Source organism: Sciurus vulgaris (genome assembly GCF_902686455.1).
Source record: "Sciurus vulgaris genome assembly, chromosome: 11".
NCBI classification, from domain to species: Eukaryota; Metazoa; Chordata; class Mammalia; order Rodentia; family Sciuridae; genus Sciurus; species Sciurus vulgaris.
The window spans coordinates 76,497,911-76,520,864 of record NC_136472.1 but is presented as its reverse complement, the minus strand read 5'-3'; the positions used below and the strand labels follow the sequence as shown (position 1 = coordinate 76,520,864).

General features: G+C 42.0%; 1 protein-coding gene across 8 annotated transcripts in view; it reads left to right on the top strand.

Annotated features, from left to right (window-relative positions):
• Nucleotides 1–22,954, top strand: part of TENM4 (teneurin transmembrane protein 4) — a 737,381-nt gene that overhangs the window by 163,116 nt on the left and 551,311 nt on the right. For all 8 annotated transcript variants that reach the window (XM_079105080.1, XM_079105086.1, XM_079105077.1 and 5 more), the window contains exon 2: nt 5,267–5,322. The gene's annotated coding sequence lies outside the window, so the exon portion shown is untranslated. The remainder of the gene's footprint in view (nt 1–5,266; nt 5,323–22,954) is intronic.

Sequence of the window (22,954 nt, the reverse complement as noted above, 5' to 3'; positions counted from 1 at the left end):
GAAGCAGTGACTAGAGAGGTGGCTGCAGATGAGGCTGCAGGCACTCACAGGGCCAGGACTATTAACCACATCTTGGTCTTGTCTTCCCAACTGAAACCCATCTTCTCCAGGACGGCAAGCAAGCATCTGTTCTTCTCCAGTGCCCTCAGCATGGGTGAGTGCCCAGACCTCCATCGGGCCCCAGCGAATCCATCTGCTGGCCTCCTTGCCCTCCTGGCACTATGTCAGTAGACTGAGGGGACCAAAGTGAGTTCGTCAACACCCACATGCAACTGGTCATTCTGCTCCAGTTGGTGCCCTGTGATTAACCTTATTGGGAGAAGAGTCCCAATAAGCTAAAGAAATGGTAGATCCACAGCCCAACTTGATCTTCAATTTCCATCTCAGAGACCCTGTAGGAAAGAGAGCAGGGGAAATGAGGACCTTTTCACTAAATTCAGTGACTGAACGCAGTGTTGAGGACCAGGTTCACTGGGGCCAGGGCAAAGATGCAGCTAAAGGAGCACTGAGCCTCCCTGACATACTATCCACTTTCTCTTCCTTTCAATTCAGCGAAATAACCCAAGAGAAAATATTCATAAATATACATATGATCGATGGAAGGAAAAATCATCAATAATGTTAGTAATGCAAATTTATTTTTAAATATTAGGAGAAAAGCTGGTTAATTTGATGTAATTACTATATGACTTGACTTAAAGTAAATTAATTAAAGAAACACTCACTGAATATGGGTAAAACAGGGTGGAGAGGGGAGAGAGCTACAGAATAGCCCTAGGCATGAAGCTCACCTGTGAGATGCCTCAACTCTGGTGTGCTCGTGGTTGCCAAAGCCAGGGCTCTGAATTTTGTGCTTGGAAGGAGATATAACAGTCCTTCATGATTAAGCTAGAGTCTGGCATATGAAGAACAGGCCTGGTTTGTCACCTCATCTGCGTTCTGAATAAAGACCCACATCAATTTATAACTAAAGCTCAGAGTTGATTTGCTGGTCCTTGGAATAGACAGGTTGTTTACTTTTTGTTTTTCCTTTGAGAAAGAATGTGATTCAGTGAGCATTTGTTGAGTGCTTTGCAAATGTGCTAAGTACTATACCAAACTCTAAGTAGTCAGTGGTGGACCAGGGAAATCTGTCTCTGTCCTCATGTAGCTTGCAGTCTGCCACATAGTAAATGAACCATGCCAAGTAGCACTTCATCGCAATGTGTGTTCTGCAAAGAAAAGACCTGTACATAGTTAGGCAAGCTTACTTGGTCTGTGGGCTCAGGGCTTCTCTGGGGTGGTGGTGTTTAAGCAGAGAGGCCTGAAGAATGTACTTGGGTTAGCCAGGCAAGGAGCAGAACAAAACGACCTTTTGGGTAGAAGGGAATGGCACCAGGGAGGACTATAACCCATTTGAGGACTTGAAAGGAATTCAGTATAGCTCAAGCATAGAGACTAAGGTGGGATGAATGGATTAGCAACCCAAGCAGTACAGAACCCAGGTTCTAGAAGCAGCCTTGTAAGCCCTCACACCGAGGGCTTCAGATTTTATCTTCAGTGGATTAGGAAGCTGTCAAGAGATTTTTGGCAAGGGAGATAATTCAACTTGCAAATATATATATACACATACACACACATATATAAATTTATAAATTTATAAAAATCCCTCTGACTTCTGATGGTGAGAGAAGAATTAGAGTGGAGGCTTAGGGAGGCCAGGTTGGGGGTGGGGGTGGACTGCAGAAATCCAGCTGAGAGATGATGATGACTTACACAAAGGTTGTGGAGCTGTAGAGGAAGAAAAATATATTGATCTAAGGTGTATTTGGAGGTAAGGCTGTTAGGACTTAGTGATTGGCTATGGTAGTGACAGGCAGGGAGGTGTTAAGACAGGGGCTTAGGTTTCTAGTGGAATTAATTTAAATACAGTAGTACCCTTCCTGTGACTGAACATGCTGGAAGAAAGTTAAAATAACAACACCAACAATAATAACAACTATAACAGCAAGGCCAAAGACAAATGGTGAATTTTTTTGTACCAACAAGAGACAAGCAGTGTACCTAGACATAGGTTAAGGATAGAGAACAAGAAATTCCCAAAAGAAGTTTAGTTGCCAGGAAATGCAGAAAAAGATGTCTAACTATATTCAAGAAGGGCAGATTAAAATACCAAAGCACTGTTTACCTTTCACATTGACAGAATTTTTTTTTTTTTTTTTAGAAAAGCATGCTAATGCCTAATATTGGTGAAAACAAGAATTGGCATGCTTCTATATTGCTGGTAGAAACTAAAAGTGATCCTGTCTTTTTTGGGGGGGGGAGTTATAATTTTTTTAAATGTTAAGTACTATAGTTTAAGTACATATTCAAACAACCATGCAAGAAATATGTACAAAGTATCGAAGTATTTACAGTACCAAGAATTTGGAAATAATCTGTCAGTAGGGGATTATTTATGTATCTACATAATCATTTATAAGTATGCTATTTCACTAGGTTAAAAATAGATTATGTGAGACTCAGTGGCACAAGTCTGTAATCCCAGTGAATCAGGAGGCTGAGGCAGGAAGATCACAAGTTCGAGGCCATCTGGGCAATTTAGAGAGACCCTATCTCAAAATAAAATAAAAGCGGGCTGGGGATATATCTCAGTGATAGAGTGCTTACCTAGCATGCATGATACTCTGACTTCAATATCCATTGCTGGAAAAAAAGAGTGATTTAAAATGAGTGTGTTTTAGTCCAATCCTATTTGGTAGAGTATCTGAATGTGAATGTGACTTGTGTGAATATCCATGTATATTCTTACAAAAAGATTTAGAAGAAAAAAACCCATATATATATAATTACATATGTATATATATATATATATATATAATGGTATTGCTACTGGTAGGTGAGCTTTAATTGTATTTAGTGTAAATGGGTAAATATAAAAAAATAATAGTTTAAGAAAGACAAAATAATGTATAAGTGTGATGTAACTGAGACTGTCATAAGTGAATGACTAGTTCTGACTCAGATTAGTGAGAGAAGGCTTCATGGAAGAGGTGTCCTTGGCTTGGGAGTGAATACTCAGAGTCGTTTGTTTTCCTGTTTCCCTCCAACTTTGGAGCTCCGTTCAGTGCAGAAACAAGGAACTATATGAAGAAGGCCATTTCTACAGGCCTTTCAGCCTGTTTGCTCCCTGGTCATAAAAAATTCATGCCAATTAATTTTAAACCAGATGACAGGAAGCGGAGGCTTAGAGCTCACAAAGCCCACTCCGCAAGGGCTTCGATCAGCGTCCAGCAGAGTCACTTTGGCGCTCTCTCGCCCCTCCCTTGACAGTTGGGACTTCATCCTCATTTGCAGCGGCGGTCCCATTCCTGGGTGTTACATTACCAGCCCTTTCCATTCCCTTGGTTACTATCTTGGATCTTTGAATAAAGAATCACTTTCAGTTCACATTTTTCTAAACTTGGTTTTAGGAATTACGCAGCTTCTTACCAAAGTGCCCTTTGGGGAAACTTAAATAGGTACTGATACAATCTAGTCACTTTATGGAGAAGCTGACAATGTAATGGAACAGGATGATGCTGCCTTGATTTGGAAATAACAATTAGCGACCAGACGCGAAAGAAATACAGATTTGGAATCTGAGGTCGGGCATGAGCGCTGGGTTAACAAGCAAGTCCTGGTTCCTTCTCTTACTAGCTGTGCGACCTCTGACGTATCACTGAGCATAAGGTGTTTTTGTTGTTTCAGCTTTGAAATGTGACGCACTTAGGTTGTGAGGTCACAGCATAGGGAGGGAACTTACACCAGTCTGACCCCAAAATGTAGTGGGGGCACAGTCGGGATAGGCAAAGTACATGGATGAGCATTTCAAATGCCAAAAGTCATCTATTTTAATGAAAATTAGAAAAAGGTACATAAACAGCATACCAAACATGTGACTTCATGGATATATGTATGTAGAATGGTCACAAGTATAAACTTTGCAATTACAGAATCCATCTTCAGTTGCAAGACTGCCTTTCCCTGGGCCAGAGAGAAGGGGCACAAAAAAAGGAGCTGTAGAAATTTCTAAAAATAATGAAATCCCTTAAAAATAAAGTCAAACAAGAATAAGTGAATTACTTTGGAAAAATCAGTAAGCAATAGTAGAGGTGACACATGGATATGGTAAAAATTGTGATGTCGATGCCCAATTTACTGCATCAGGCCTTGGATGGATTGCTGAGCCTTATCGAGCTACAGTTTTCTCAGCTGTAAAAATCTCCCAGGGTGGTTATGAGGATCATGAGATAATGTCTGCACACATTATCAGCTCAATAGCTGTCACATAGTAGGGACTCAAATGTATGAGTTTCCATTTCTTTCCTTAGCCTCTTTTTCTTTTTTAAGTTATAAGTGATATCTGTGATATGCTGGTCCAGTTTCCTTATCCAGATGAGGTAGTAGATCACAGACTGGAAAAGGACCAGTTCAAGGGCTGAGGTCACCTGCTCCTCACTGTGCCAGGCTCAGGTGTAGCCAGTGAGGGCAGAGGCCAGACTTCCCACCTGAATAGCTTGGGGAAACTGACCAAGAGATGAGAATGAAACAATGTAACAAGGGAAACAGTCCTGCTCTAACACCCAGGCCAGAGAGCCCAGTCACCATCTGCTGGGTACTGGGTACTTTGAAATTCTATGGATTTGTATAGTCCCTGCTCTGGAAAGAGGTGAACTCTATATATAAAAGAAATTAAGATTGGGAAAAAATATTCCAGAATGCTGGAAGGAAGCATGTTGAGGTTGCAGCACTTTTCTTTGCTCTTTTTCTTTCTTTGCAGGGGAGGGGTGGGGAAAGTACCAGGGATTGAAGTCAGGGGGACTCAAGCACTGAGCCACATCCCCAACCCTATTTTGTATTTTATTTAGAGACAGGATCTTGCTGAGTTGCTTAGTACCTCACTGTTGCGGAGGCTGTCTTCTGGTTTCTTAGTGGCCTTTTGTAGGTTGACATCTATGAAAAATAAACATAAGTGCCCAAATGGTTGGAAGACTGAATCTTCTGTCCTGGGGGTTGGGCACCATTGGCATCCATGCTTGGCACATAACTATTAATTACCATATTTAATTTTTTATGATCACACTTCATTTTCTGAATAGTTCCCTTGCAACCCCTGACCGTTGGCAATTTCCTCTGCTACATGGGATCATGGATAGTCAGTAGCCAACATTAGGTATAAAACCAGTGATGCATTTTAGTGCAGAGGGCTCGAGGGATTAATTGTGATTGTCTTCTTGTTTTGCAGATGGAAAATCTGAGCATCAGAAAGGGCTGGTGATCTCTCAGGCACTTGGTCAGTAGGTAAGTGATGCTGAAAGAAAGCCTGAAACAAAATATACTTCTAGTCTCAATAACCTAACCTCTGCCAGACCCTGTGGCCCCAATCTTGTGACTTTTCTGTTTTGCCCAATTCAAGTAAGGAATAAGATGAGCTGGTTTGAGGCCTTCACACATTGTGTGCACTTGTTTCTGTCTGTTCCCATCACAGAGTTGGAATGTTTAAGGTGAGTTTGTGAAGACCTCCCAGGCATGGCCTGGCCTACGATGGGTCTTTTCCTGGGAGTGGTAGGCCCATTAGATTCTGGTGGTGCTGTGGCTGGTATGATACTCACCGACCATCCCTGCAATAGACCTAGTCTATTTGATGAATGTAGAATCCACAGCACTGGTCCAAGGGGTCAGGGGTGTTGAGTTCAGTCCTACAATGACCTGCTCTGTGACCCTCAGAATGCCACGTCACACAAAGTTTCCTTTATTTTGCCCTCGTTCTTTCCAACTGTTTTGCTACAGAAAATTCTGTGTTAGTCTCTGTCCCAGGCCCTGGGGATGACAGGCTCAATACAGGATAGCATTTGCCCTTGAGGAGATCACAGCCCAATTTATGAGCTCCTCCATTCCTCAATAGTGTTTCATCATGAGAATTTCTAAAATCTGCTGTGGAGTTTATAGTTGGTAGAGTGTTTTGTGATCTTCACACAACTCTGTAAGGTGGAAAGAAGTTGTTACTGCTATCAACAGAGGAGAACCCACGGCTCAGGTTGGCCAAGGCCATCCAGGGAGTGGGACTCAGGGCTGGACCCCAGATCCAGCCTTGCCAACTTCAAAGCATTAGTTTCTAACCATAGCAAATGGTTCCCCCTGATGGTTTTAGCTTGTGCATGGGTATTTCTGTACCCTAGCCCTTGGCAGCAGGGATGAGGTTGGGGAGACAGGCTCTAGGATGGAGCCCATGCCGATGTGGGATTAATTTTCTGCAAGACGTTCTTTCCTGTGTCTAGCTGATTGTTGCAGAAGCAATGCCTTCCCTTCCTGACAATAAAAGCAGCCATGGACTCTGGGCGTGTTGGTAACCAGAGGGAAATCTGCCTGGGGCCAGGACCTCCTCCAAGTGACTGAGACTTAGCATATCAGAGAGAATCTGCCAAGGTCCAGGGAACACAGCCACCTTCTTGTGCAGTGACCCTGCCGAAGGCTGCTGCTTCCCACCAAAGCTTAATGATCCCGGACTAAAGCAAGCTGGTAGCTTCTGCCTTTGTGGAACTGCCTTGCCTCAGGCACAGCGTGGAGAATGATAGGGATCAGAGGCTGTGCTGTTTGTTTATGTGGAGGACAACTCCTTGTGGAGGAAGTTCTTGGATTGCCTCAAAGTCTGGAATTTCAAAGGGTGCATGACTAACCTCCGGGACTAGACCTGCTTTTTCTGTTTTACAGTTTATATGTGTGTGGTAAATGGTAGCATCCTTGAGGTAGAGGTACCTGAAGTGTGGGGATGTGAAGATGACAGGATTTGTGAGCAATGTGAGTGTGAATCTGTGGGGGTGCTGTGTGTGTGTGTGTGTGTGTGTGTGTGTGTGTGTGTGGTGTGTGTGTGTGATCCCTAGGAAGCAATTCTTATGGAAAAAAAAAAAAAAAACCATGGGTATTATTTTTCAGCAGAACCCCAAAATGGGCTTTTAATAAGCCTCATTAAACTCTTTCATGTCTAGGGGAGGCTGCCCCTTCTTTCACTCTGGCTGGTATCACCCAGTTGTCCCTACTCCTCTTCTTTGGGGTCAGATAAAAATGTCTGTTATTCGTTTTGATCTCTCCAAAGTCCTTCCCCCTTCCTGCCCTCCACAGCCCCCACTCCCACTTCAGTACTGTGTGATCTCTCTGCCTGGACCTCACCAGGGACAGGGCTGGTGTTGGGACTGACAGATGATAGTTGCCCATGTGCCCTGTGTCTCCCATTGTCCCAGCAGGGAACTTTAAGGTCTTTGTGCAGGAGGTACTCTGAGCTGGGAGTTCCGGGGCACCTTCCTTTCCCCAAGGGTCACTTATGGCTACAGACAGCCAGCAGGACTGTGTGTGTGTAAACTCTTTCCTTCAAGGGTTGGGTTTCCCCTGGTCTGACACGGGAAGAGGCGAAGTCCTGTTGAAAGGCAGGTTTCACCCTAGACTGCAAGCAACCTGCCAGGTCTCAGGAGCAGAGCCCGTTCCCACAGTGATTATCTTTCCTGAGCTGAGAGCCAGGTGCTCTGCGACAGGAAGCAAGGCAGGCTTAGCAACAGACTTATCAGGCCACACTACAAGAATGTTCATTCGTGTAAACAGGTCTGGGTTTGTGCAGTTCTGTTGCTCTCTGGGCATTGGCTAAGCTCTGAGGCTGCTGCATTGTGATTCGCAGGCCTCCTTCGCAGCGCTCCCTGAGGTGTACAGTTCTGTTTGCATCGTTCTTGTTCATCCCCACACAGGCCTGCAAGGGGCTGAGTTACACACTCACTGGAAGGGCAGCCAGTGTTTGTGGTCCACAGAGGAACCATTGGCTCCAGACAAGCGATTGCCCACCTGGGGTGCTTGTGACTTGTGTAATATAACAGGCCTGCATGTGAGTCCTAGCTTGGTCTTTATTGAACCAATCGACCCAACATTTTGCTCAGGTCATTGCAAACCATTGTTGACGGTGTGTCGTGTGTATTGCTGTCTAGTCAAGGGGAAGTGGGAACTCATCACCATCCTGTATTCATTCTACTTGCCAAATTTACCTGTCCCAGAGCTGCTGCAGCTGCCCAGGGGAAGAGGTGTCTTTCCTGAATTCACAGAGGCAATAAAAGGGACTAGTGGTCATCATGACTCTTTCAGCCTCAGTTTCTTCATTTCTTAGGTAATAAGTTGTGGGAAGTATTAATGATAATCCACAACACATAGTAAAAGACTGATATGCAGCCGCTGAAGTAGCAGTAATGATGACAGTAATGATAATGTATTATTTTTATGATACCGTCTATTTCTCAAGGTTCTTTTACATTTGATTCTCTCAGCACCCCTGCATTAAAGGCAGAATTACTCTAGTAGACAGATAAGGAAATTGGGACAAAGAGAAATGTGATGTGACTTGTCTATTGCCAGCTCAGAAGGCCTGATCTGGAGTCAGCATGAGCCGTCCTGATCAGTGTGCACTTAGGGGAATGCCAGCTTAGCGATGCCTGGTAGAACCCAGAGCATCCAACCTGGTTGGTGCATGGTGTGCTTCTTTCCTATACCCCTCTGCCTTTTATCCACCTTGGTCCTGAAGAGCCTGCTGTTTGGAACATTCTGCCTGGTTCTTGCCAGCAACTGCACCCTAGTGGTCAGTCTCAAGTCACTGTGGCTGCAGTCATTGGTTCAGAATTGACTGTGAATCAGAAAAGCCACCTGGCATCAATCTTGTCACACACCCCTGGTGGACCTGTTGCCTGCCTTCAGAACTTCCTAGGCAGTTTCTCCAGGGATGGGAGAAAGCAGCCACCCAGTATTTGCCTTCTACCTGCTCTTAGTCACTTCTCAAAATGCTTATTCAATTCCTCTGGCCAATAGACACTTATTAAGCACTTACCATGTGCAAGGTATTTTGGGGGATGGGTATGTATTTTTTTCTAACTTGTATCTTTTTCATAATAACTAAGTTTCAAAGAAGTTAATTGACATGCCCAAGATTACATAATAATTTAGTGATAATGCTGGAATTTGAACCCAGATTCTAGGACTAGAAAGCTTATGCTTTCAGCTTAAATAAAGCACATAGCACACAGTGGCTATCTAGAAACAGTGGTCATTTATTAGTGAGTGTTCTTTTAAAAAATAATCATTAACAAAGCACTCACCATGCTGCATTCTAATTGTTGGTTTTCCTGTGGTCCTCTTCTGCTGGACCATGCAGATCCTGAGGGTAGAAACTGACGGCTCCACTCCCAGCAAGGTATAGGGTTTATAGCACCTGATCAATAGATGTTTGAATGATTAACAATATTAATAATGAGTGAACTATTGACTACATGCTAGGCATGTGCTAAGTGCTTCATGTATAGTTTTGGGTCTCTTAACAACAGGATAAATTCTGAGAACCATCAGGTTAGAGGATTTCATCATTGTGTGAACATCATCGGATGTATTTACACAAACCAGATGGTCTAGGTCAATCACTGTATGTGGCCTCTTGATGCATTCAAGAGACACAGTGAACGTGAGATGCATGAAGCTGCTGCTGGCATAACACAGCACACTGTTTTATAGTAAACTTTTCTCATAAGTATTACATTCTAAAATCATGATAAAATACAGTATAGTAAATACATAAACCAGTGACGCAGTTGCTTATTATCATGATCAAATATTATGTGCTGTACGTAATTGCATGTGCTACGCACGCTTCTGTATGACTGGCAATGAAGTAGATTTGTCTATACCGGCATCATTATGAATATGTGGGGAATGTATCATGCTATAATGTGATACTGTCTATGTCACTAGTCTGTAAGAACTTTTCATAATCTTATGAGACCATCACTGATAAAAACATCCTTATATCATGCACGATCATATTATTTTGTTTAATATTTACAGCAACCCTATAAGATACTTACTGTTATTTTATACTAAAGAAAAGGTCTTGAAGACTTTGAGTCACTGTCCCAGGTTGCATGACTGGCATAAGTGGCAGAACTGGGAGGGGACCTGGGCTGACTAACACGAGAGTCGGTACTCAGTGGATGTCCTGTCTCATCCAGATGCACTCCCCAGTTGTCCTCAGGTACTTCATAGCCATATTTGATTCCCAGGGCTCCTTCAGCAAATTCCTGTGAAGCTGTCACTCAAATCCAGGGCCTGCTAATCTTGGGCTGCATGAGGTTTCCATGGAGAAGAGATGAAGCTAGTGAAAGCTAGAAATTCATAGTCATATGTGAAAGACAGAATGAAGAGCCACTAACACGATTAATGGGAAAAGGGTGTTTTTCCTGGGTAGTAGATCCAATTTGTAAGATACAAGTGGGGGTCAACATCAAGAGACATGATCTTTTGAGTTCTGTGAACAGTGGGGAAGTGTTTCAGCTGCATTCTCTGGGCTAGCTATTGGTTTGACAGGTCCACTACAGCAAACTCGTTGGTGGGTAAGACTGAATGAAAGGGAAAGAACAGTCTTGGAACATTGCTCTCAGGGGAGGGCCTTCCCTTCTAGTACCTTCCCACTGGACCTCATGGACCAATGATTTGTTTCATCATGTGGAGCTTCATCTTATGCAAGCCCAAGAAATGGTACTCCAGCTTCAATGCCACAAATAATTGACCCCTTGTGACTTTGTCCAAAAGGTAGCAGGAGCATGTGCTTTCTCTGAAAGTCAAGCAGCAGAGAGGCAGATCAAGCTGGCAAAGAGAGGGGCCAGGAGTGGCTCTGGGGGCTACCTGGACAGAACAAGGATTCTGATGGAATTCCTGACAGGCCAAAGCTCATGTTGCATAATTCCAGCCTTCATTCTGAATCCTGGGGACTGCCGTGTGGAGCATTGGTGCCCTCATCTATAAATACTAGAGCAGGAGCACCTGCCTTGGGAGGCTGCCAGGGATGAGCACTCCTGGCAAAGGGAAAGGTAAGCAGAGTAACTTTCTGACAGTCTCATTTGGAACCTCATGGACATGTCTTCAGGTAGAATCAGGGCTTTGCTGCTTTGGAGGCTAGTCCTGTGCACCCAAGGGAGATGGTGATGCTAGGTCTTGAAGCTGGACCTTGAAGGCACTTACTCTTTTCTGCACTTCAGTGGCTTTTGAAGTATACTCCGCAGAGCCCTGGGGTGGGGCAGGGTAGGGAATCCTCTCTGGGACTTCCATATGAGATAAACTGACAATTCTCTGTTGACTCCTGGACCCTCACCCTGCATCTCCTCTTCTGTTTGCACACTGGGCTTCCTTGCTGCCAAGGCAAAGGTGTGGCTGGGATGTACTCCAGGACCCTGCTGTTTACAGCTGACGTTCATTTTTACTGCAGCGTCTGATCTGTTTGGTCGCTGCCTGTGCCTATCAGTTGTTAAATATTTTGAATTTTACTCCTCCATGCAAGCCTTCCTTTGTGTAACAGAGGCACTGCCTTGTACTAGCTGCATCCTACAGCAGTACCATCAGCCAGTGACCAACCTTCAAGTCACTGCTGCACAGAGCAAAAATGATTGCCCTATCTTTGAGAAGTGCTTATCAGACCATCTCAGGGCCACAGAGTCACTCAAGAGTCACCAATCCACATGCTCATGTGGAGGTTGGTGACCTGTCTATTCCATCCTTTCCTCCCACCAAAGCAAAAGCCCAGGTTTGGTTGCAGTGGCAGATCTAGGAGCCTGAGTAGGTCTTTGCTCTCTCAACCCCTGTGTGTCTCTTCAGCAAGCAGGTAGCACCACGGTTTATCACCTGCCTGTGAACCTGACTCCCAAACTCACTCAGCTGTGCTGTTGAGAACAAGCAGCCTTCTCAAATGAACCGAAAGTACCAGCTTCTCTGGCAGAATTCCTCATGGGCATCTCCCACCCCTCTTCTTTAAAAAGCAAAACAAAAGGCAAAAGGAACAACAGAGGAAATGTTATATAAAAGGAAAGTGCATGCACTTCTCACTCAGGCAGGCCAGGATTTATGTCCAAGCTCTGCCCCTCATTAAGCCATTTGACCCTAGAGAAATGATTCAATCTCCTGGCCTCAGTTTCTTGGTCTGTAAAATGGCACTTAGTATTTACCATATGCCTAGCAGAATTTTAAGCACTTAGATAACAATCTCTAATAAGGTAGATAACATATTGTCTCCTCATCCTTCAGATTAGGAAATTGAGAAACAGAATGACTGAGTGATTTTTCTAGGGTCACACAAACAAATGGTAGAGCCAGACCTCAAATCTAAATGGTTTGGCCAAAAAGACCACATTTCCAACCTCTGTACTTCTCCAGCTCTATCTTAGGACTGTGTAAGGATTGAGTAACCCCCTAGAAACATGTCCAGGTCAGTAACTGGAGCTGAGCACATACTCCCTATAGGCTGATTCTGTCTGCTTATTGTACATTTAACAGAAATAGAGAAAAATATTCACTGAGTGCTTTCTATGTGCTTTGCATCTATCATCTCATTTAAATGGCACAGCTTTCCTTTTTAGTTTTGTTCCAGTTGTATAGGTGAGAGGACAACAGGATAAGCAGCCTTCTTTTTTCTAAAATTTATTTATCTTGCTTTATTGTACACAAATGGGTACAACTGTTGTTCCTCTGGTTGTACACAAAGTAGAGTTGTACCATTCATGTAATCATACATGTACATAAGTTAATGATATTTGTTTCATTTTGTTAGTTTTCCTTCCCCCCACTCCACCCCACTCCTCTTTTTCCTCTATGCAATTCATCTTTCCTCCATTCTTGCCTCCCTCCCACCCCCTGTCATCATCTGCTTATCAGAGAGATCATTTGGCCTTTGGTTTTTGGGGGATTGGTTTATCTCACTTAGCATGATATTCTCCAACTGCATCCATTTACCTGCAAATGCCAATAAGCAGCTTTCTGAGTAGTGAGCTCCCCACCAATAAAGTGTTCCAAACAGGAACAGTATGGCCACTTGTCCAGGCTGCAGCATGGATTTGGGCACTGGATTGTTAGATCATTTCCTGGATTCCATGATGCTCTCAGTGCTCAAAGCAGGACCCAAGATCTATCAAGATCCCAGGGCCCCACAGCAGTAAAAACAGAGGATGGGAGAAGACCCTTGAACTAATTCTGGTGTTTCAGTGTTCTCTAGAGATACTGCAATGATCCCTGAGAGTGCAGCAGAGGCCCCCAAAGCAGTTTCTACCTGGGCTGAAATCTGTACAACTGTCTGCCAAGAAACCTAGATTCCAGTCTAGATTCTGCAATAAGTTTGCTGTGTGATTTGGAAAATCATTTAACCAAAAGAAATGACAATAACCTCAAAGAGTTGCTGTGTCTATAATATATACATATGAGTTGAAAGCATCATGCCAGTGATTGTCATTAACACATATTGCTCCTCCTCCTCCTGGTACTTTGCTTTCTAATGGTTCCTAAAAGTGAGTTGTGGATAAAGGCTATCTATCTCTTTTAGGGTTACAGGGTGGGAAGAGGAGTAATTGGGAATGAGAGGAATGGAGCCAACCTAGCCTTTATAGACTGGAGAGCCTCAAAGTCTAAAGCAAAATTCACCTCTGCCATAGGCAAAGGAGAAGGAAGGATAGAGAACTTTGAGTTTCCTTGCTGCCAAGATAAAAAGAGAAGACTAATGGACTATGTGTTGCTCTCATTGGCTAATGTGAGTCTTCGCTGAAGAGTAAGTAAGCGCAGATGACAAGCTATTAACTAGGCAGAGAGGGGATAGCTTGTGCAAATACATAATGTATTAGGTGGAGTTCTCCAGGGCCAGACTCAGGGACAGAGATTTGCATGCAGAAAGTTCATTAGGATGTGCTTTTAGGACCAACAATTAAAAGGGGGTAAGGGAAGCAAGATTGGGTGGAGGGAACAGTTGAGCTATAGTATAGTTACAGGGGAGACTTCAGTTGGCCCCACAGGAGCGCTGGAGCTGGGATGACCCTTCACATATTTCACACCAAGTCAAGGGCAGTTGACCTTACTGCCCACTGCAGTGACAGCTGTGGACTGCCCCCAAATGACAGCTCTCTTGGACTAGGGATCATTTATAGAGTCAATTGAGATCTGTCAGCAGCCAACAGCAACAGCCCCCAAACTGGAGGAGTGAGTACCTCCATCCCCAAGGGGGCATCTGGCTGTAATGTGACAGCATCCATCTCACGTGGTACACAGGCTGCTGTTCTTTCCTTCCTCCCCACTGCAGACACCTCCAATTAAAACAGCCTCTTTACCTTCGCATCCAGATGAGGTCTTGGAACATTTTCAAATGCAATTTGCCAAGTAAATGTTATCAATCAGCCAGAATTCACTCGTGATAAGGAACCTATTTGCTACTTTTGCCCTCTGCATCTGTAGGAGACATTTATTAATGGTATAATAATAGGTCTTCAGTGTTATGATTGAGCTTTCAAGATCGAACAACTGGTAGACCTTAGAGAATTTCCCCAATGCGTCTACTGGAAAATGTGATTTTCTTATATTTTCCCTTATTATGCCCTCTGACCATTTTGAGCACTAGCTTGTTTACTTCTCTCTCTACTAAACACAGTTTCCCCTGATTTCTTTCTTTTTTCTTTCTTTTCTTTTCAACATACACTCTCCTGTCATCACACTCTCACATCATCCATCAACAATCCCTGATAAACCTGTCCATCTGAGCAGCTTACACAGCCTCCTTAATAAGACATTACATCCACTTTAGTCAAACAAGAAACTGAGGCTCAGAGAGGTAAAGGTGCTTCCAAAGATGAGATATCTTTCAAGAGACGGAGACAGACTTGTCTTAGGTCTGTCCTGTGAATCCAACGGGTCATTGTGGATCACTGCTCTCCCTGCACAGGATGGTTTGAGAGTTCTGGGCACAGCCTGGCCCCTGGGCCTACAGTGGTCTGTTTCATTCAATTCTGGAGATATTCCAGTGATAAGGAGCCTTTGGAATCACAGGCTCGCTGTCAGGGCCAGCAGACTGGGGCTAACACAGAAGCCAAGTCATGGTCTAGTTATGGCTCTTGATAAATGAGACTGTGGTCAGATCAGTTGGCCAACCACCAAAAGCTTGGCAGTGTCTCTGGGGGGCCAACTAGGGTCTTTGGGCAGAATGCCTGAACTCTGATCAGTCACCCTCCTCCCAGAAAGATATGTTTGGTAAAGGGAAATCTCTTGCCTTTTCAGAGGGAAGGTTTCATAAAACTCAAGATCAGTTAGGCTGCTGTCAAGAAGGACCCACTGAAGCCCCAATTCTGTGCCAGATATTAAACAAGACCTTTGGGGACATAAACACAAATCAGTGTCCCACCTCCTTGCCCTTGAGTTTTGGGCTGGTGTTTTTGTTGTGTGAGTGTGTGTGTGTGCTTTAACCAGAAGACATGGGCCCCACAGGTCTATAATGTGTGACTTCTGAGCTCTCATATTGGGTCTCAAGGGCAGGGAGAAGAATCAACACACTGACCATGAGGTCACTGGAGAAGTACTTACTAGACATTGGTGATACACAGAACATATTCCTGATACACTGAACGTATTTCCTCAAGGAATGCATGAAATCTTTGTTGGATGATCTAGGGCTGTATGGGTCCTGGCTTTCCATCTGGCCTGCTTTCTCACTGGACCCCAGGGGAAACAGGTCACACACCTAATACCTCCTCCCAACCATGACTTGGGGAGAACGGCTCATTTTCTGGCACCTCACTCCCCCACCATCTTCCTTCCTCATGGTGTAACCAAGGATTCCCAGAAGAAGAGGCAGCTATGGCCCCACGTGCTGCCTTTATCGAAGCACACACTCTCTTGACCCTCCAGGACTAGTCTTCTTAGTTATAAAGCAGGGTAATAATCCTTTCCTTGCCGGCATTCTCAGAATCCCACGTGCCGATACACAGGAAATCCCAGGACAGAACAGCCACGTGCCAGCGTAAGGATTTGTGGTTATGGATTCTATCTTTCTTTTGCCAGTTTTCATTTCCTGGTCTGGCCCCTTCACTAATAGCTCTCATCCCAAGTTCAGAAATGTATTTTGTCTAGGCACATAGCCTGTCCAGCAAGCTACACATAAACATCTTTACTATTACCCTTCCTAATGAACTTGTTTTGTGTCTGTCTTCCTTTCTAAACACCAAAACATTTTAAAATGAGGTCTAATCTTGGTTCATTTATATCCCCAGTATACAACAGATGTTCCATAATTGTTTGAATAAATAAATGAAGATGAAGGTGAATAAGCAATACGGGCACCTGCTACATATCTTCTCTGGGTGTGAAAGGCCACATATAATCCTCACAGCAGCTTGGAAGGTTGGGTGTTATTCCCACTTCTACAAAAAGGAACCTGAGGTTCAGGGAGGTGAAGTCACATACCCAAGAGCACATAGTCACTAGCACAGAAAGGAAGAACAGACCCAGACCTCTGGACTCAAAAGCTATGGCCCATTTTCTATGCTGGGTTCTCTCTTTCTACCCCTCTCTTCTGTTCACATTATTATTGCACAAACAACATTAATACAACAATAACGGGAAAGGAAATAAAACCACCTTCCATCTCATTCCTTTTAGCAAGTCAGCTGTTTCCATTTTTTTCCACATTCCCTACAGTCTCTTTCTTGCATATTTTTATAGCAGCATTATTGAGATATAATTCACATGCCATAAAATTCACTCTTTTAAAGTATACAATTCCCCATTTTGTAGAATAATTACAGAATTGTGCAACCATCACCACTATCTAATTTTAGAACATTTCATCACCCCCAAAAGAAACCCCATCCTTATTAGCATTTGCTCCCCATTCTTTGCTCCCCCAAGCCCTGGTTACCACTAATCTACTTTCTCTCTCTATGGACTTGCTTATCCTGAACATTTTATATAAATGGAATCATACAAGATGGTGCCTTCATGTCTGGCTTCTTTCACTTTGTGTAATGGTTTCAAGGTTCATCCATTCTGTAGCATGTATCAGTACTTTATTTCTCTTTCTCTGTCTTATACACACATCCTACATTTTGTTTATCCATGTATCAGTTGATGATGGATATTTGGGATGTTTCCATTTTCTGACTACTACGAATAATGCTGTTGTGAACATTTTTGAACAAGTTTTGTGTGAGCATCTATTTTCAGTTCTTTTGGATATAGATCTAAGAGTGATATTGCTAGGTCACATGGTAACTCTATGATTAACATTTTCAGGAACAGTCAACCTGTTTTCAAAGGTAGCTGTACCACTGTACAGTTCCACTGGAAATATATTAATTTTCAAAAATTTTTAATGTCATTTCCAAAACTTTTTATCATATCTTGTTTTAGACACCCTTGTGGATTTGAGATGGCATCTCATTGTAGCTTTAATTTGGATTTCACTAATGACTCATAATGTTCAGCATCTTTACATGTGATTTTGTCAATTTAAAAAATTTCTTTGAAGAAATGTCTATTTAAATCCTTTGCCCATCTCTTCACTGAGTTATGTCTTTTTATTGATGAGTTATAAGGGTTCCTTATATATTCTTGATATGAGTTACTTATCTATGATTTGAAAATATTTTCCCCTCATTCTTTTTATTTTTCTTTTTTTATGAATTATTATTTTTATTTTTTACAGACTGCATTTTGATTCATTGTACACAAATGGGGTACATCATTTTGTTTCTATGGTTGTGCACAATGTGGATACCTACAATTCGTGTAATCATACATGTACATAGGGTAGTGATGTCTGCCTCATTCCACCATTTTTGATAACCTCCCTCCTCCCTCTCATTTCCCAAGTTCCTCCATTCTACTCTCACCCCCCCACCCCCTACCCCCATTATATATCATCTTTCACTTATCAGGGAAAACATTCAGCCTTTGGTTTTTGGGGATTGGCTTATTTCACTTAGCATGAGAGTATCCAATTTCATTCATTTATCTGCAAATGCCATAATATTATTTTTCTTTATAGCTGAATAATATTCCATTGTGTATATATACCACACTTTCTTTATCTATTCATCAGTTGAAGGGCATCTAGGTTGGTTCCACAATCTAGCTATTGTTAACTAAGCTGCTATAAACATTGATGTGGTTAAGTTACTGTAGTATGCTGATTTTAAGTCCTTTGGTTATAAACTGAGGTATGGGATAACTGGGTCAAATGGTGGGTTCATCCCAAACTTTCTGAGGAATCTCCACACTGCTTTCCAGAGTGGCTGCACCAATTTGCAACTCCACCAGCAATGTACAAGTGTGCCTTTTTCCCCACATCCATGCCAACATCTATTATTGTTTGTGTTCTTGATAACAGCCATTCTAATGGGAGTAAGATGAAATCTCAGAGTTGTTTTAATTTTCATTTCTCTAATTACTAGAGATGAACACTTTTTCATATATTTATTAATTGCCTGCATATCTTCTTCTGTAAAGTGTCTGTCCAGTTCCTTGGCCCATTTATTGATTGGGTTCTTTGTATTTTTGTGTAAAGTTTTGTTGATAATGTCCTTTGTAGTGAAAATGTTTTTTATTTTGACAAAGTCCAATTTTTTTAATCTAATTTATTTCTTTTGTCACTTGTGCTTTTGGTGTCACATCTTCTAAGAAACCATTGCTTAATCTGAAGTCATGATGATTTATGCTGGTGTTTTCATCTAAGAGTTTTATGGTTTTAGTTTTTACATGCATGTTATGATCCACTTTGAGTTAACCACTTTTATTATTATTTTATTTTTATAGACTGTATTTTGATTCATTGTACACAAATGGGGTACAACCTTTCATTTCTATGGTTGGGCACAATGTAGATTCACACCATTCGTGTAATCATACATGTACATAAGGTAATAATTGAGTTAATCTTTTTATCTTGCATGGTATCTTGGTCCAACTTTATTCTTTTGCATTTGGATATCCAATTATTCTAGAATTATTTTTTTGAAAATATTTTCTTTCGCAATGAATTGTTTTGGTACTCTTGTTCAAAATCAATTAACCATAAAGATGAAGTTTATTTCTGGACTTTCAATTCTATTCCATTGATGTGGATATGGATATCCTTTTTGCAATATCACACTGTTGTGATTACTACTTCATAGTAGCTTATAAAATGATAAGTGTAGAAGTGAAAATTCTCCAAATGTTTTCTTCCTTTTCAAGATTTTTAAGAATTATGTGTCCTGTGCATTTCCATGTAAATTTTAGTATCCTACTGTCCATTTCTATTTGTGAAAAATCCAGCTGGGATTTTGATGGGGAATGTATTGAATCTGCTAGTCAATATTGCCATGTATACAATATTAAGTCTTCTAAACCATGATCATGGCATATCTTTCCATTTATTTAAACCTTTTAAAATTTCTTTATATGATGTTTCATAATATTCAGAATGCAAGTATGGTACTTATTTTGTTAAGTTTCTTCTTCTTCCCTTTGGATGCTATTATAAATAGAATTGTTTTCTTGGTTGTATTTTTGGATTGGTTATTGCTAGTGGGTAGAACTACAATTATTGATCTTATATCCTGCAACCTTGTTGAACTTGCTTATTAATTCATAGTAGTTTTTTTTTATGATTCCTTAAAATTTTCTAGATGTCTAAAATCTTGTTGTCTATGAGTAAAGAGTGTTCCATTTCTTCTTTCCCCGAATCTGAGTGTTGTCATTTATTTTTCTTAGCTAAATTCTCTTAAAATTTCAATCCAATATTGAATGGAAGTGATGAGAGCAGACACTTCTTATTTCTAATTTTAAGGGGCAAGTGCTCAGTCTTTGACAATTAAGTACAATGTTAGCTGTGATTTTTTTTTCAAAGATGACTTTTATCAAGTTGAGGATTACTTCCTTTCATAGTTTTGTTGAATGTTACTCTGTGTGTGTGTATGTGTGCATGTGTATGTGTTATAAAAGAGTGTTGGCTTTTGTTAAATTCTTTTTCTGTGTCTATTGACTTGATCATGTATGTGTTTTTCGTCCTTTGTTGTCTAAATATGGTGTTTTAGATTGATTGTTTTTGTTGGCTAAACCAACTTTACATATCTTGATGAATCACTTGGCGATGGTATATACTCCTGTACGTTGTTGCTTTAGCTCAGTAGTATTTTTTTGAGAATTTCTTCTGTCTACATTTATGGGGGTTTCATTGTATAATTTTCTTTTCTTTGTAGTGTCCTGGTCTGATTTTGGTATCAGAATCATAAAATGAACTGGGAATTATTCCTCCCTCTTTTATTTCTCCCAAGATTTTGTAATGGATTAGTGTTAATCTTGCCTCTTTTTTGTAAACTTTTAAAAGTCATGATGAACATAAAGCTTATGACAGCTCACAGTTATGTCTTTTTGCTTGTTTGTGTCAGAAAAAGAATCTATGAATCCTAGAAACTTGGTATTGGATTGAAGTTTGAAAATTTCTCTGTGGGCAGGCCGTTGAATTTCTCGACATTGAAACTGAGGCTAGTTGAGGCACTGATCACTGAGGACCAAGGGTGGACAGAACAGATACAATTTTAGCATTTTAAACGTTTGAGCACAAATGCCTAGATGGATGCTCCTTTGAAGCAAAACTTTCTCCTCCATAACAGATAATAGATTGGCCTCTCCACCACATGCTGAACAAGACCAATGCTCATACCATTATCTCCCCTGGAATCCATCCTTGTCCTCCTAGAAAATCAAAATATCCACAAGGAGGTTAACAAAAGAGTCCAGTGTTTGTTTTTGTTACTTTTTAATATGTGAAATTGAGGAAAAAATATCCCTGGCTGAAATTGCTTGCAGCACAGAAACAAGGATCTAAGATTACACCCTGAAATGCAACAATTTCACTACAGTACAGATAATGATGTCGTCCTGAACATTTCTAAAGGAGAGAAGCTTGAAATTGTGGCCATCTACTCATTCATACAGTGACTTCATTAGTTAATTCCACAATTATATATTAAGCCTCTTTCCTGTGCCAGGTCCTTTAATGGAGTGTCTGGTCACACAGAAAGGAATCCATCGGGCTTGCTGCCCCAGGGAGCACTCAGTCTTATGGGGCACACTGGAGTCTATTCATTTACTCACAAGCATGAACATGGCTTTAACATGGGCATATAAGGGAAGTCACAGAAATATGGAGGGAGGAGGGATCAAAGATGAACAATGTCAGAAGAAAGTGGTCCACACAGATTCTTAAAGGATGCAGAAGGGTTTGCCTAGTGGGCTGTGGAACAGGGCCAGGGGTCCTACAGAGCCAGGAATGCAGTGAGAGCAGAGTCTATATTCAAAGACATTCACGAGGGCTTAGAGGAACAGCTGGAAGGTAATTTGGAGAGGCCCAGTAGACAGGTCTTAAAGGACCTGTGTACTTTGTGAAGGAGTCTGAACTTTATGCTGGGACATTAAAAGTATTAAGGATTTGAGACTTTGTCTCAAAAGGAGTCCAGTGGTACCAAAGCAGATCTAAAATAAGATCTGATAACAAAGGCCAGGTCAAGACTTTGGAGAATCTCCTTGGATGAAATGTGGGTCTCCTGGCACCCTGTCATTAATTACTGCCCATCCCATGGACTTCATCTTCCCTTCCATTGCTCTAGAAAGGCCATCTCAGCTTGCCAGGAGGTGGGACTCAAAAATGTTTACTTCTAGCAGAGTGCAGAGATGTGTGCCTATAATCTCAGCCACTCAGGAGCTGAGGCAGGAGGATCACAAGTTTTAGACCAGTCTCAACAACTGAGACCCTGTCTCAAAATAAAAAACAAAAAGGGCTGGGCATGTAACTCAGTGGTAGAGCACCCCTAAGTTTAATCCCCAGTATCCCCCTTCAAAAAAAATTTTAATTCTGAGCTCAACAATTATTTCCAAGCTGGGGCAGATAACACTGAACCCCTTTTCTCATTGGTAAAATAGGGACATTACATTAATGCTGCTTCCTAGATTTTTTATTACAATGATATGAAGAAAGGCCTCTCCAGTTTTCTTAAGAAACCACTATAAACCAGACTGAAAATGTGTCCTAGTCTGTAATGGATGTGAGACCACCAATGCTAAGAGCTAGTGACCTGAATTCCAATCTGGAGTCACTCACTGGCTGCTTGATCCTGGACAAGTCATTTAACATTTAACTCTCTGGGTCTCAGTGTCCTCCTCTGTGGAATAAGAACTTCCTTTGCAGGTTGCAGAGGGGAGTAAGCATTAATGATGCCTGTGCCATTCCCAGGCATGTCACTGTATTGAGAAAGTGCTTTAGAATCTGCATTGAACCTGGAAGCTCTGATTTTCTTTGACCATGGGGCTCTCAGAGGGCTGGGCTGTGTCTCCTTCATCTCTCTGTGCAGAGCTAATGCTTCACTTAGCTTGTGGGAAGACAGTCCAGTGTTTCTGTCATTGAATTTATTTCTAGCTCCCAACTCTTTACTCATTCCAGGTTTCTGTCTAGTTGCTGAAAGAATTGACTGTGACCTTTTAGAAATCTAAATAAATCAATAAAGAAGATTTCAAATCATCTCATTTTATATATTTATTTTATCAAGTGGACCAACCAGGTATTAATTCACTTGAGGCTTCTCTAAGGGAGCAGACAGGACCCCTAGCTCCAACAACTACTAGCCCAGCCTGGCTGACCCAGTTTCTCCAGCAGAACAGCAGTATGGCATCTCTTGTGCATTGGGGAGTTAAGAGTTTAACCTGGGAGAGATGTGTCCTTAATGATGCTTTTACACCCAGAGGCACCCCAAGAAGAGAGCTTTGGGAAGGCTAAGTGGGACGGGAAGCTGCAGGAGTCACAGGCCAGGAGGCAAAAGATGGAAAGATGGGAATCACACCCTAGAACTTGTCCCTAGAGAAGCAATGTGTTTTTGCAGCATCCCTAGAGAAAGGTTTAGTATAGTATATGACCTAGACTTGCTTCCTTCTAAATCTGGTTTCCATACCTGACATCTACTGCTTCTTCTGTTTCCACCCAAATGAGAGAAGCAAGCTAAAGTGCTCACAAGGCCCAATTACAGGGCAAGGCTTACTGAGGGCAAGGCTTTGGGATAAGTGAGCCGTGGCTGCCCCCTGAAGCTAG